At 49.4% G+C, this 13856-nt stretch overlaps 1 protein-coding gene across 6 annotated transcripts in view; it reads left to right on the top strand.

The window, feature by feature from the left end:
• Nucleotides 1–13856, top strand: part of LOC129823659 (partitioning defective 3 homolog) — a 219398-nt gene that overhangs the window by 95244 nt on the left and 110298 nt on the right. The gene's annotated exons all lie outside the window — the stretch shown is intronic.

Raw genomic sequence — 13856 nt, 5'->3', positions numbered from 1 at the left:
TGAGCTCTCTGCGCCCTCGCTCTCTGAGCTCTCTGCGCCCTCGCTCTCTGAGCTCTCTGCGCCCTCGCTCTCTGAGCTCTCTGCGCCCTCGCTCTCTGAGCTCTCTGCGCCCTCGCTCTCTGAGCTCTCTGCGCCCTCGCTCTCTGAGCTCTCTGCGCCCTCGCTCTCTGAGCTCTCTGCGCCCTCGCTCTCTGAGCTCTCGGTGCCATTGCTCTCTGAGCTCTCGGGGCCCTCGCTCTCTGCGCCCTCGCTCTCTGTGATCTCTGCTCTCTGAGCTCTCTGCGCCCTCGCTCTCTGCGCCCTCGCTCTCTGAGCTATGTGCGCCCTCGCTCTCTGCGCCCTCTGTGCCCCTCGCTCTCTGCGCCCTCTGTGCCCCTCGCCCTCTGCACCCCTGGTCTCTGCGCCCTCGGTCTCTGCGCCCTCGCTCTCTGAGCTATGTGCGCCCTCGCTCTCTGCGCCCTCTGTGCCCCTCGCTCTCTGCGCCCTCTGTGCCCCTCGCCCTCTGCACCCCTGGTCTCTGTGCCCCTGGTCTCTGTGCCCCTGGTCTCTGTGCCCCTGGTCTCTGCACCCCTGGTCTCTGCGCCCTCGGTCTCTGCGCCCTCGCTGCTCCCTCTCTCTCCTCCATCTAAACCATGGCATTAGCTGTCAGAATGAGTTCAGAAGTTCATCTGTCTGTGGGCGCTGGGCCGACTGAGCTGCTCTGTTGTGGAGAAGCTACATTGATGACAACTTGTGGGTCTGTGTCCAAAATGGCACCCTATTCCATATAGTGGACTACTTTTGACCAGCTCTGGTTGAAAGTAATGTACAATGTAGTGAATAGGGTGCTATTAAGGACACAAGCCGGAAGTTCATAGCCTAGGATGTTTCTCATAATAGTGATCATCATGTAACTTCTTTCTTCCGACTATTAATTTATTTTCTCAGCGCCATGAGATATGAGCTGATATTAAAAGGACATGTGGAGCCATGAACGATTTAGTCACTCCATTAATAAGACTGGATTGGAGAGGTGTCTCCCAACAGATGTCTGTATTGCAAAGGGCTGTAGCCATCACCGTGAAGGGTCAGTGGTTGTATCACAAATGTTACCCTATGCCCTATTTAGTGCACTTCTTTTGACCAGAGCCTTATGGGCCCTGTCTAAAGTAGTGCACTATATAAGGAATAGATTGCCATTTGGGAAGAATCAAGTGGGTCTGCTTTCTCACTGCTGTAAGTGCTTGTTCAGATTTTTTTCAGAGGAAGGATGGAGGGATGTTGAAAGTTGGGTGAAATGTCTTGTTGGTCCAGTGATGGAACTCCGTGAAAGTCATTGAGGTTCTGAGAATGCTCTGAAAACTCAAACTGAGTTTGTGATGTGAATCCTGAAATGTTTACTCCTTCATCTGCTCTAGCAACAGGTACTGTTGCTGTGGCAACATGAGAGCGCAGAGATCTGTGTATGTGTGTTCATAAATCTGTCATGTGTTTTAATGAGCCACAGCTGGCAGTGCAGGGTGTAATGATCACTTCTCTTGCCAATCTGAAGAAGGACTACATGGGCAACAGTGTGTAAAAAAAACACTTTGTAGGGTCTGTTTTTGTATGCTTGAATACACTTGTAGGTAATGACCGACCACTTCTCACAGCAGACAGAGTATCTCACAGCCAAGCTGATGGGGGATCGCTTGGATGGCAGTGTGGAGAAAACACTATGGTTGTGTCTTAAATGACACCCTATTCTCTATATAGTGCACTTCTTCTGACCAGGACCCATAGGGCTTCAATACACTTTTTGGTATGCTTGAATACACTTACTATCTATAAAGTATGGGTGCATATACGTTATTGTGTGTGTGTCTGGCTCAACATAGATAGCGGAGAGTGAGACTTTCAATTCAATTAAAAAAATGATATTCAACACCATCATGCAATGTGAACTGTCTCTTTGGCCGGAGTATTGCAGTAACAGCTAGTCCCCCCCCCCCCCCACACACATACACACACCTGCAGATGAAAGAGGAGATGCCTGTACAATATCCAATGCCCACCCATATCTTGTTCGCTGCTGTAATTGGAATTCTTTAGAAATGAATAATATAAGGAATAGGCTTTGGCCTTAATTCTCACTTGTATCAGTATTGCCTGAGGTTAGCGCGGATGTGCTTGGTTGCCCCTGGCTGTATATGCTTCACGCAGCTGCTGAATGAATGTTACACATGCAATCCATGTCAGGTGAAAAAAGATACCACCACCGTTCCATGGATTTACCTTGAATCATCATTCTGTCCGGTTTGTCCATTAGGCCATTGTGTCTATCCATATCCTTTGTCATGGTTGGACTTGGTTTAGTGATCGGTGCATTAGTTAACCACAGGGGAGATGAGAAGCCTGTTTCACACAGCCGTACAAACAGTAGGTTAATCATCACTGCTGGCTAACTACATGCAGTAGAAACTGCTAGCTAGGGTCCCTCTAGCACTCCCTGATGTCCTGCACACTACAACAAATATGAGGAAGTCCCTCAGGTGGCACTGGTGCAGAACAGAAGCCTACAGTCACCTGGTTTAGTATGATAAATCATGTGAAGCTAGGCCATAAATCATGGCTAATGGAGCTCCTTCAGGAGGATGTGCTGCTGGCTTCCTGGTAGCTAGCGGTGGAGGTGTTTGTATGAGGCTTAATAAGACAGTTGCGGGTGATTGGTCGACTTCTTGTCTTGGCCACTGGGGACCACAGCTCCATAAGCCCATACAGATACAAGAGGTACTAGAGTTCTTCTCCGTACGCCCATAGAGCCCAGGGCTCTTCTCCGTACCAGTAGATGCTGCTGTGGCCTTAGGATTGTGGAGAAGTACCTAATGGGGGAGTGGTATTATTTGTACTAGGTTACTCTCACTCTCTGACTCTCTCTTTTTCCTTCTTACGCTCTCGCTCTCTATACTGTCTCTCTGTTCCGTGCTGCATCTCAACCGTTGCTTTTCTCTCAGAGAACCTCTCATTCGCTTGCTCCTCTTCCCCTCTCCTACCCTCATCTCTCTATGGTCTCCATGGCTGCACCGACCGTACTAGCATCTCACCGTCGTTCTGTCTCATCTTTATCTTGCTGCTCTCCCTGTGAGCTTTGTTCTCTTTTGTTTTAATGTGACACCCCCGCTGAGCGAGATTAGATTTCCAAGGCTGGTCTCTCCCTCAGGGTCCACTTCTAGCAGAGAAAGACACCTGGGAATTTCTCCCTCCCAGAGGCATTGTGCATATTGTCGCGGCATTCAACCCCACAACACTAATTAAACCCCCTAGCAATCAATACACGGTTAATGATTTCCAGAAACCATTCTTCAGATTTGTGATTATCAATACCTGAATGAGAGGAGAACAGGACACTGTTAAATGTGAACAGGGGAACGAGAGCAGGAGAACAGGACACTGTTAAATGTGAACAGGGGAACGAGAGCAGGACACTGTTAAATGTGAACAGGGGAACGAGAGCAGGAGAACAGGACACTGTTAAATGTGAACAGGGGAACGAGAGCAGGAGAACAGGACACTGTTAAATGTGAGCAGGAGAACAGGACACTGTTAAATGTGAACAGGGGAACGAGAGCAGGAGAACAGGACACTGTTAAATGTGAGCAGGAGAACAGGACACTGTTAAATGTGAACAGGGGAACGAGAGCAGGAGAACAGGACACTGTTAAATGTGAACAGGGGAACGAGAGCAGGAGAACAGGACACTGTTAAATGTGAACAGGAGAACAGGACACTGTTAAATGTGAACAGGGAAACGAGAGCAGGAGAACAGGACACTGTTAAATGTGAGCAGGAGAACAGGACACTGTTAAATGTGAACAGGGAAACGAGAGCAGGAGAACAGGACACTGTTAAATGTGAACAGGGGAACGAGAGCAGGAGAACAGGACACTGTTAAATGTGAACAGGGGAACGAGAGATGTCCTTTATCCTTTTGTGTTTTATCGTTGGTTTAAACATGAGTAGTGCTATCAAAGGTAGCGCCAGAATTGCCATCTATATCATTAGAACTAATACACACTTTGACACGATGCAGTGCCCTGGCATGATACCATTTAGTATGGGCCCCTGACGGTGTAACACAAATATAAAAACATTGCTTGCCGTTCTGTCCTTCTGATTTCCATTCTTACAAGAGCATTGCCAGTCGTCAGACTGTGTCTCCCCACAGACGGGACGAGCCCAGTAATATCTGTATCCATCCCAAATTCAATCCGCAAATGCTGGTTTTTATCCCAAATGGCACCCTATTTCCTTTAGAGTGCACTACTTTTGACCAGGACCCATAGGGCTGTAGATGACTGAGGGGGGAGGGGGGGGAGGGGGGGGGGCTGCTGAGGTTAAAGAGCTGCTGTCGTACCTTCACCATGGTGTATTGCGGGTCGAGGTGTAGTCAATAAACAGCATCCCTCTTGTCCTAGTTGAGGGCAGTGTGCAGTGCATTGGCGATTGCGTCGTCTGGATCTGTCGGGCGGTAGGTGAATTGGAGAGGGTGAGTCAGGGAGGATGGAGGTAATGTGGTCTTTGACTAGCCTCGTGAAGTACTTCATGATGACCGAAGTGAGTGCTACAGGTCGGTAGTCGTACAGTTACTTCCCCATTCTTGGGTACGGGGATGATGGTAAACATCTTGAAGCAGGTGGAGACAACGGCCTGTGCTAGAGAGATTGAAAATGTCCTAAATCACAATACCTAACTGGTCTGCACATGTTCCAAGGGCGCAGCTAAGGATGCCGTCTGAGCCGGCAGGCTTGCAAGGGTTAAGATGCTTGAATGACTTCCATACGTTCTCCGTGGAGACCGTAAGCACGTAGCCCTCATTGTCTTCAGGGGCTCTCCTCGGCAGATCAGTCGTTTTTTTTCGAAGCGTGAGAAAAAGGTGCTTCGCTCGTCTAGTAGGGTGGCATTGATGTCCACGGCGTGACTGGCTTTCTTTTTGTAGTCTGTGATCGTTAGAGGCCTTGCCACATATGCTGAACTGTCTTGGAGTAGGAGTGCTGATCAAGGATCCGAGCCCCCCGTCTATGTATTCGCTACAATCTAAAAGGCACATCTGATCCTAAATCCTAGCACTCTGAGTCTTTATGGACTCTTTGATGCTATAGCAGAACAGAACCAACTCTATTGAAAAGTGGGGAGCCACAAAGGTGAAATTCCTTCACCTTTAAACAAAGCAGATGGTACCATTATAAGTATACTATCATAAACTAGGATAAATGTGACTCCACCAGCCTTCTCTCTAATGAGGAATAAAGCTGTAGTTTCTCTATCTTCTGCTAGCTCCAAGACTGCCATGCGTCGTCCCTGCTAGCTCCAAGACTGCCATGCGTCGTCCCTGATAGCTCCGAGACTGCCATGCGTCGTCCCTGCTAGCTCCGAGACTGCCATGCGTCGTCCCTGCTAGCTCCGAGACTGCCATGCGTCGTCCCTGCTAGCTCCGAGACTGCCATGCGTCGTCCCTGCTAGCTCCGAGACTGCCATGCGTCGTCCCTGCTAGCTCCGAGACTGCCATGCGTCGTCCCTGCTAGCTCCGAGACTGCCATGCGTCGTCCCTGCTAGCTCCGAGACTGCCATGCGTCGTCCCTGCTAGCTCCGAGACTGCCATGCGTCGTCCCTGCTAGCTCCGAGACTGCCATGCGTCGTCCCTGCTAGCTCCGAGACTGCCATGCGTCGTCCCTGCTAGCTCCGAGACTGCCATGCGTCGTCCCTGCTAGCTCCGAGACTGCCATGCGTCGTCCCTGCTAGCTCCGAGACTGCCATGCGTCGTCCCTGCTAGCTCCGAGACTGCCATGCGTCGTCCCTGCTAGCTCCGAGACTGCCATGCGTCGTCCCTGCTAGCTCCGAGACTGCCATGCGTCGTCCCTGCTAGCTCCGAGACTGCCATGCGTCGTCCCTGCTAGCTCCGAGACTGCCATGCGTCGTCCCTGCTAGCTCCGAGACTGCCATGCGTCGTCCCTGCTAGCTCCGAGACTGCCATGCGTCGTCCCTGCTAGCTCCGAGACTGCCATGCGTCGTCCCTGCTAGCTCCGAGACTGCCATGCGTCGTCCCTGCTAGCTCCGAGACTGCCATGCGTCGTCCCTGCTAGCTCCGAGACTGCCATGCGTCGTCCCTGCTAGCTCCGAGACTGCCATGCGTCGTCCCTGCTAGCTCCGAGACTGCCATGCGTCGTCCCTGCTAGCTCCGAGACTGCCATGCGTCGTCCCTGCTAGCTCCGAGACTGCCATGCGTCGTCCCTGCTAGCTCCGAGACTGCCATGCGTCGTCCCTGCTAGCTCCGAGACTGCCATGCGTCGTCCCTGCTAGCTCCGAGACTGCCATGCGTCGTCCCTGCTAGCTCCGAGACTGCCATGCGTCGTCCCTGCTAGCTCCGAGACTGCCATGCGTCGTCCCTGCTAGCTCCGAGACTGCCATGCGTCGTCCCTGCTAGCTCCGAGACTGCCATGCGTCGTCCCTGCTAGCTCCGAGACTGCCATGCGTCGTCCCTGCTAGCTCCGAGACTGCCATGCGTCGTCCCTGCTAGCTCCGAGACTGCCATGCGTCGTCCCTGCTAGCTCCGAGACTGCCATGCGTCGTCCCTGCTAGCTCCGAGACTGCCATGCGTCGTCCCTGCTAGCTCCGAGACTGCCATGCGTCGTCCCTGCTAGCTCCGAGACTGCCATGCGTCGTCCCTGCTAGCTCCGAGACTGCCATGCGTCGTCCCTGCTAGCTCCGAGACTGCCATGCGTCGTCCCTGCTAGCTCCGAGACTGCCATGCGTCGTCCCTGCTAGCTCCGAGACTGCCATGCGTCGTCCCTGCTAGCTCCGAGACTGCCATGCGTCGTCCCTGCTAGCTCCGAGACTGCCATGCGTCGTCCCTGCTAGCTCCGAGACTGCCATGCGTCGTCCCTGCTAGCTCCGAGACTGCCATGCGTCGTCCCTGCTAGCTCCGAGACTGCCATGCGTCGTCCCTGCTAGCTCCGAGACTGCCATGCGTCGTCCCTGCTAGCTCCGAGACTGCCATGCGTCGTCCCTGCTAGCTCCGAGACTGCCATGCGTCGTCCCTGCTAGCTCCGAGACTGCCATGCGTCGTCCCTGCTAGCTCCGAGACTGCCATGCGTCGTCCCTGCTAGCTCCGAGACTGCCATGCGTCGTCCCTGCTAGCTCCGAGACTGCCATGCGTCGTCCCTGCTAGCTCCGAGACTGCCATGCGTCGTCCCTGCTAGCTCCGAGACTGCCATGCGTCGTCCCTGCTAGCTCCGAGACTGCCATGCGTCGTCCCTGCTAGCTCCGAGACTGCCATGCGTCGTCCCTGCTAGCTCCGAGACTGCCATGCGTCGTCCCTGCTAGCTCCGAGACTGCCATGCGTCGTCCCTGCTAGCTCCGAGACTGCCATGCGTCGTCCCTGCTAGCTCCGAGACTGCCATGCGTCGTCCCTGCTAGCTCCGAGACTGCCATGCGTCGTCCCTGCTAGCTCCGAGACTGCCATGCGTCGTCCCTGCTAGCTCCGAGACTGCCATGCGTCGTCCCTGCTAGCTCCGAGACTGCCATGCGTCGTCCCTGCTAGCTCCGAGACTGCCATGCGTCGTCCCTGCTAGCTCCGAGACTGCCATGCGTCGTCCCTGCTAGCTCCGAGACTGCCATGCGTCGTCCCTGCTAGCTCCGAGACTGCCATGCGTCGTCCCTGCTAGCTCCGAGACTGCCATGCGTCGTCCCTGCTAGCTCCGAGACTGCCATGCGTCGTCCCTGCTAGCTCCGAGACTGCCATGCGTCGTCCCTGCTAGCTCCGAGACTGCCATGCGTCGTCCCTGCTAGCTCCGAGACTGCCATGCGTCGTCCCTGCTAGCTCCGAGACTGCCATGCGTCGTCCCTGCTAGCTCCGAGACTGCCATGCGTCGTCCCTGCTAGCTCCGAGACTGCCATGCGTCGTCCCTGCTAGCTCCGAGACTGCCATGCGTCGTCCCTGCTAGCTCCGAGACTGCCATGCGTCGTCCCTGCTAGCTCCGAGACTGCCATGCGTCGTCCCTGCTAGCTCCGAGACTGCCATGCGTCGTCCCTGCTAGCTCCGAGACTGCCATGCGTCGTCCCTGCTAGCTCCGAGACAGACCTCAGGATGGCATTCTGGAAAGCTCTCGTTATAGGCCTTAGATATATCCGGCTCTGATTTTATTCGATATAGGTGTTAAAAACGTCATAATGTAGTTATTTTAAACCGAGTTATATCATTTTATATCAGTATATTGCGATTTTCGGAATTTTCTTTGTGCTGTGTAATGAAGAGTTGGACACGTCTGGGCCACATAGCTAATGTTTGCTGCTAATTCCTAAGCTGAAGACTACATTCTACAGCCGGAGCAACGATTATTCTGGACAAAGGACAACTTGCCCATTTGTGCCGCTAAATATGCACATTTTCGAACAAACAATATATGTATTGTGTAATATGATGTTATAGGACTGTCATCTGATGAAGTTTTGAGAAGGTTAGTGAAAAATGTAATATCTTTTGCTGGTTTATTCGCTATCGCTAACGTGCATGAATCAATGCTGCTGTGTGGTTGGCTATTGTAGTAAGCTAATATAATGCTAAATTGTGTTTTCGCTGTAAAACACTTAAAGGATCTGAAATATTGGCTGGATTCACAAGATCTTTGTCTTTCATTTGCTGTACGCTGTGTATTTTTCATAAATGTTTTATGATGAGTATTTAGGTAATTCACGTTGCTCTCTGTAGTTATTCTAGTTGCTTTGGTGAGAGTTGTGATGGTGGCTGCAATGTAAACTATGATTTATACCTGAAATATGCACTTTTTTTTAACAAAACATATGCTATACAATAAATATGTTATCAGACTGTCATCTGATGAAGTTGTTTCTTGGTTAGTGACTATTTAAATCTTTATTTGGTCGAAATTGTGATAGCTACCTATGCAGGAAAAAAATGGTGGAAAAAAAGTTGTGTCTTTTGCTATGGTGGTTAGCTAATAGAAATACATATTGTATCTTCCCTGTAAAACATATTAAAAATCAGAAATGATGGCTGGATTCACAAGATGTGTATCTTTCATTTTGTGTCTTGGACTTGTGATTTCATGAACATTTTATTATATGATATCCCTGTGGGTTTAGGCTAGGCTATGCTAGTCAGCTTTTTTGATGGGGGGGATCCCGGATCCGGGTTTGTGACTCGTCAGAGGTTCAGAACAAATTCTTATTTACAATGACGGCCTAACCCGGACGACGCTGGGCCAATTGTGCGCCTCCTTATGGGACAATCACGGCCGGTTGTGATACAGCCTGGATTGAACCAGGGTCTGTAGTGACGCCTCTAGCACTGAGATGCAGTGCGTTAGACCGCTGCGCCACTCGGGAGCTTGTTCCTGCCTGTAACACAATGTTACTCTGATATACCACTGCAATCGACCTTTAGCAAGTGCTTTATGTTAACCAACTAACACTGAAGTGACCTTCGCTGCTTTACGGCTAATCTGTAGATTAATTTCTTAAACATGCAGGGGCAATTTCTGTTGCAGAGATCAACTAGATTCAGCCACGGGACAATTTTTGTCTTGAGCGGATTGTGGGGCCGGAACATAATTACAAGAAGCCCAAACAGATATGTTTGACTAAAACATAGTTTTAAACCTTATTTACATTTTGAAAATGGTCATGCGTGTGTCTAATATCCGTGGGAATACTTGGCAACAGATTTCTTCAATTTAAGTCACTTGGAGCTGATTTCCTGGTGTTTTTATGGAATTGTATGTCCAACAATGAATATTTGAAAAAAAGCAGAACTTGGGCCAAATAAAGGCCCACGGGCCGCCAGTTGGGGAACCCTGTTCTATTGTCACCTCACTGTAGTGTGTATTCTGTTTACATACATTTTTTCCTCCTCTCCATTGTGTGAAACTATGCATTCATTGTTCTCAGTTTCATCCTCACCTTGGCTGGCACACACAAGCCTGTTAATTCCTGTTCAGTGTTGTCAGTGTGTTCGATGTGCTCAGTGGAGTGAGAAATGGCTCCCTCCATGCAAACAGTCTCACACCAGCTTCATTACCCCTCCAGCGAGTCACAGTAGAGACACTGTATGGGTCCCAAATGGCACACTAATCCTTTTATTGTTCACTTCTTTTGCGTAGAACCCTACAGGCCTGGTCAAAATTTGTGCACTAAATACAGAATAGTGTGCCATTTGGGACGGAGGCACAGTGGACTCGGAGACCGTAATCACTTCTGGAATTCACACATTAACAGGTGGAAACAGTGCAATACTACATTTAGCCAAGCCTAAATCAATACGGCTCCAAATGTAAACACATGATTATGGTATTTCTTTGTACTGCGCATATATAACTACATAGAGCCATGATTACATGGAACTCTATTCCACATCAAGTAACTCATGCCAGCGGTAAAATAAAAAAACAAACAGATAAAACGTTATGGAACAGTGGGGACTGTCAAGCAACACAAACAGGCACAAACACACAGACGATAACATACGCACTATACACACACGTACACATGTATTTTGTGTTGTAGAGTAGGGGCCTGAGGGCACGCACTTAATGTGTTGTGAATGTATTGTATAACAGCCTTAACAAATACATATGTGTGTGTGTGATCCCACCCAACTTTCAGAGATGATCAAGAAGCTCATATGAAGGATCCCACCTTCCTTCTGCTCAGACTCATTAGTACTGTGTGTGTGTGTGTGTGTGTGTGTGTGCAGACGACATGTGTGTGTGTGTGTGTGTGTTCCAGCTCCTGCAGTGCCCCATGTCTCATATGTTTCCAATTACGCTGTGTCTTGTACCCCCCAAACGCAACATAAACCGCTGCTATGTGTTGGACCAGCACCTATGTCAATTCAGGAGGTATTTGTGTGATTGTTGTAAAAATAAGCAATGCAGGTATCAGGGAAGGAGTGTATACTATAGCAGGGGCTGTCTTGTGGTAGTCTGTCAGAGGAAACCGTTAAGCTGGGTTTATGTATAAACGAGCTCTCTCTACAAGGAACACTTGCATGTCGTGTGTCTCTCTCGTTGCAGTGTTTTCTGCTTTCTACGGCCATTAAAACAGCATTTAAATCAAATTGTATTTGTCACATGCTCTGAATACCGTGAAATGCTTACTTTTACAAGCCCTTATCCAACAATGCCATTTAAGAAAATAGAGTTAAGAAAATATTTACTAAATAAGCTAAAGTAAAAAATAAAACATTTTAAATAAGTATCACAATAAAATAACAATAACGAGTCTATATACAGGGGGTATTGCTATGCAGATTCATATCCGGTGTGTCATGTTGGTATTTAGTCCGTCCCTTCTCTCCCCTTGCTCCGTCAGTGATCGTATGGATATCTGAAATGGATGTTCGTGAATGAAGTGGATATACCGACAGAGCTCATTGTAATTTTGAGAGTAGAGACTGGAAATCTAATTTTGCGCCTCCGTATTGTTATTGCTCTGCTGCTGTTGCTCTGAAAAAGGCTTAGCTGGATGTTTTATCTTTTGGCTGGTCCTCTCTCCACTCTCATTGCCTGTTTTATATACAGACAGTACACCAGGCAGTCCTTTGCTTTACACTCTACCTCAGACTGGGTGAGTGGGGCATTGTCCTGTCAGCCTCAGCAGTTTTAACCATCCACCAGCAAAGTGGTTTACGTGCCTAGCTAGACACTGACAGTCCTACTACACTTAGACTGCGTATCTTAAATCTCTCCCCTCTTAATTCTTAGACCGTTTATGAGAATAATTGAATGACGTGGTAGGTGTCGTTGAATGACGTGGTATAGGGCTCCTGTATGATCCTGTGAGCACCTGGGACTCTGTGTATACATATCACATTTTCCCAGAAATGGAACCAAATCTATCCTTGAGGGGTTTCCTGAGAGGGGTCACCCAGCCACTGACCCAGGACCTGTTTGTCCGGTGTGTCTCTGTCAAGACTCCGATTGTGGATGAGGAGCATTGTGCTCGCCCAGTGTTTCCTCCTGTTATGAAAACATGGCAGTGAGGCAGGATGGACATATGTGACTCTGGACAGGACAGAAGATGTAATGGGGTTAAGTGTAAAGGACATTCAGGATAGTCACCTGGGCTAAGAGCATATGTCCAAGTTCCACATTTACTCCATGTATTAGTCTTTCCTGTAGGTAATGTATGGGTGTTGTGTTTCTTGTGTCTGTGTCTGTGTCCGTAAACAATCAGCTGTCCGTTTCCAGCGGGAGCACACTTCATTAAAGTGCACTTTGGCCATCTGCTACACGGTCCACTTCATTCACACTGAGATGGATTTTACTATTAAAATGGAATGAACCCACAGGCCCGAGTGCCATTGTGGCCAAGACGCTCGCACTAAGATGAGGAAACAAACAATGACTCAGCTGAAAAATAAAATGTGTTCTGTCCTGTGGCTTTCTCAAATGGCACCCTATTCCCTATATAGTGCACTACTTTTAACTAGAGCACTAGGGGCCGTCTAAAGCAGTGCACTATAAAGGGAATAGGGTGCCATTCGGGCCACGGCCTGCCCTACCTACCCGCCTGTAGCCTGTCTTCCCAGTAGCCATTAACCCCAAGCTCAGCCCTGAATTATAGATGTGATGATCTAACCACTTGGTTAGAATATGAGGATATGTACAACCTGATGTCACAGGAGGGGGTAGTGCCATAGTGCATTTAAGTGACTTTTGAACAGTTATTTTGTTGATGTTGTATTAATCAAATGTGAGATCTTCAAAGCACATCTTGTACTGTAGCTGGCTGTGTTGTAGGGGCATTATTGAATGTGTTTTAGTGCAAACAAAACCATTTGACTCAAGTCACTCCAAACCAACATGAGCTAGAATAGGCAGTTTGTGTTCGTCATGAGGCCCCATTGCCCCGAGCCAGTAGTTTACTGATGGAAAACTGCCACTGTCCCCTCAACATTTTCTGTCACCTCAGTGTCCTTGCGCCTTGCCTGGGGGGAGAGACACTGTTGCATCCCAAATGGCACCCTATTCCCTTTATAGTGCACTTTCTAGGGTGCTAGTAAAGGGCGCTGGTCTAAAGTAGTGCACTATAAATGGAATAAGGGTCCATTTGGGACTGTGATGTTGGAGAGCCAAGTCGAACCCCACTGTGCAATTCAGAAAAATGGAATTGTCACTCAATGAATAAAACAAAAGTCCTTAGAAGGAGCTACTATTGAAATGTGTCATTGACTTTCCTCCTGTATCTGTGGTGATGAATGTGATTCACATGCTCTTCAAGTAGCATAGTGTTGTCTTGGGGAATAGAATGTGAAGATTGTATTTTTCTTGACCTTTTCATAAATATCTCCCTTTCTATGTCCACACCATGCAATAATTGTCATGTACGTGTAACCCACAGTGTCCCAAACCGTTCTCCTCTTATTTAGAAACCCACTCACAACCCATGACTCCTGTTAAGCATAGGACACGATTCCTATGAGACATGCTCTGTAGCCACTGTGATCCTGTTGTGAAGGAGACCAACAGGACTGGATTACCGGTGTACTGCAGCCCTCCACTGTACGTCCCCCCCGCTGCAGCAAACAGTGCACTGTCATGGCAACCGTACAGGAAACTGCGGCGATGTGTTCATTTTCATACTGATGAGGCGAGCTATTGCTGCCGTTGCCGTGGCTCCTCTGCCTTCTCCAGTATCACCATGAAATTTTAATGACCCTGTCTGGTCCACCCTCTCTTTCTCTCTTACTCCTTGTTCTCTCTCTTTCCCTCTCTCTCGCCCTCTCTCGCCCTCGCCCTCTCTCTCTCGCCCTCGCCCTCTCTCTCTCGCCCTCGCCCTCTCTCTCTCGCCCTCGCCCTCTCTCTCGCACGCGCCCTCTCGCT

This window comes from Salvelinus fontinalis, chromosome 26 (assembly GCF_029448725.1).
Source record: "Salvelinus fontinalis isolate EN_2023a chromosome 26, ASM2944872v1, whole genome shotgun sequence".
NCBI classification, from domain to species: Eukaryota; Metazoa; Chordata; class Actinopteri; order Salmoniformes; family Salmonidae; genus Salvelinus; species Salvelinus fontinalis.
This window is presented reverse-complemented; position numbering and strand designations above follow the sequence as displayed.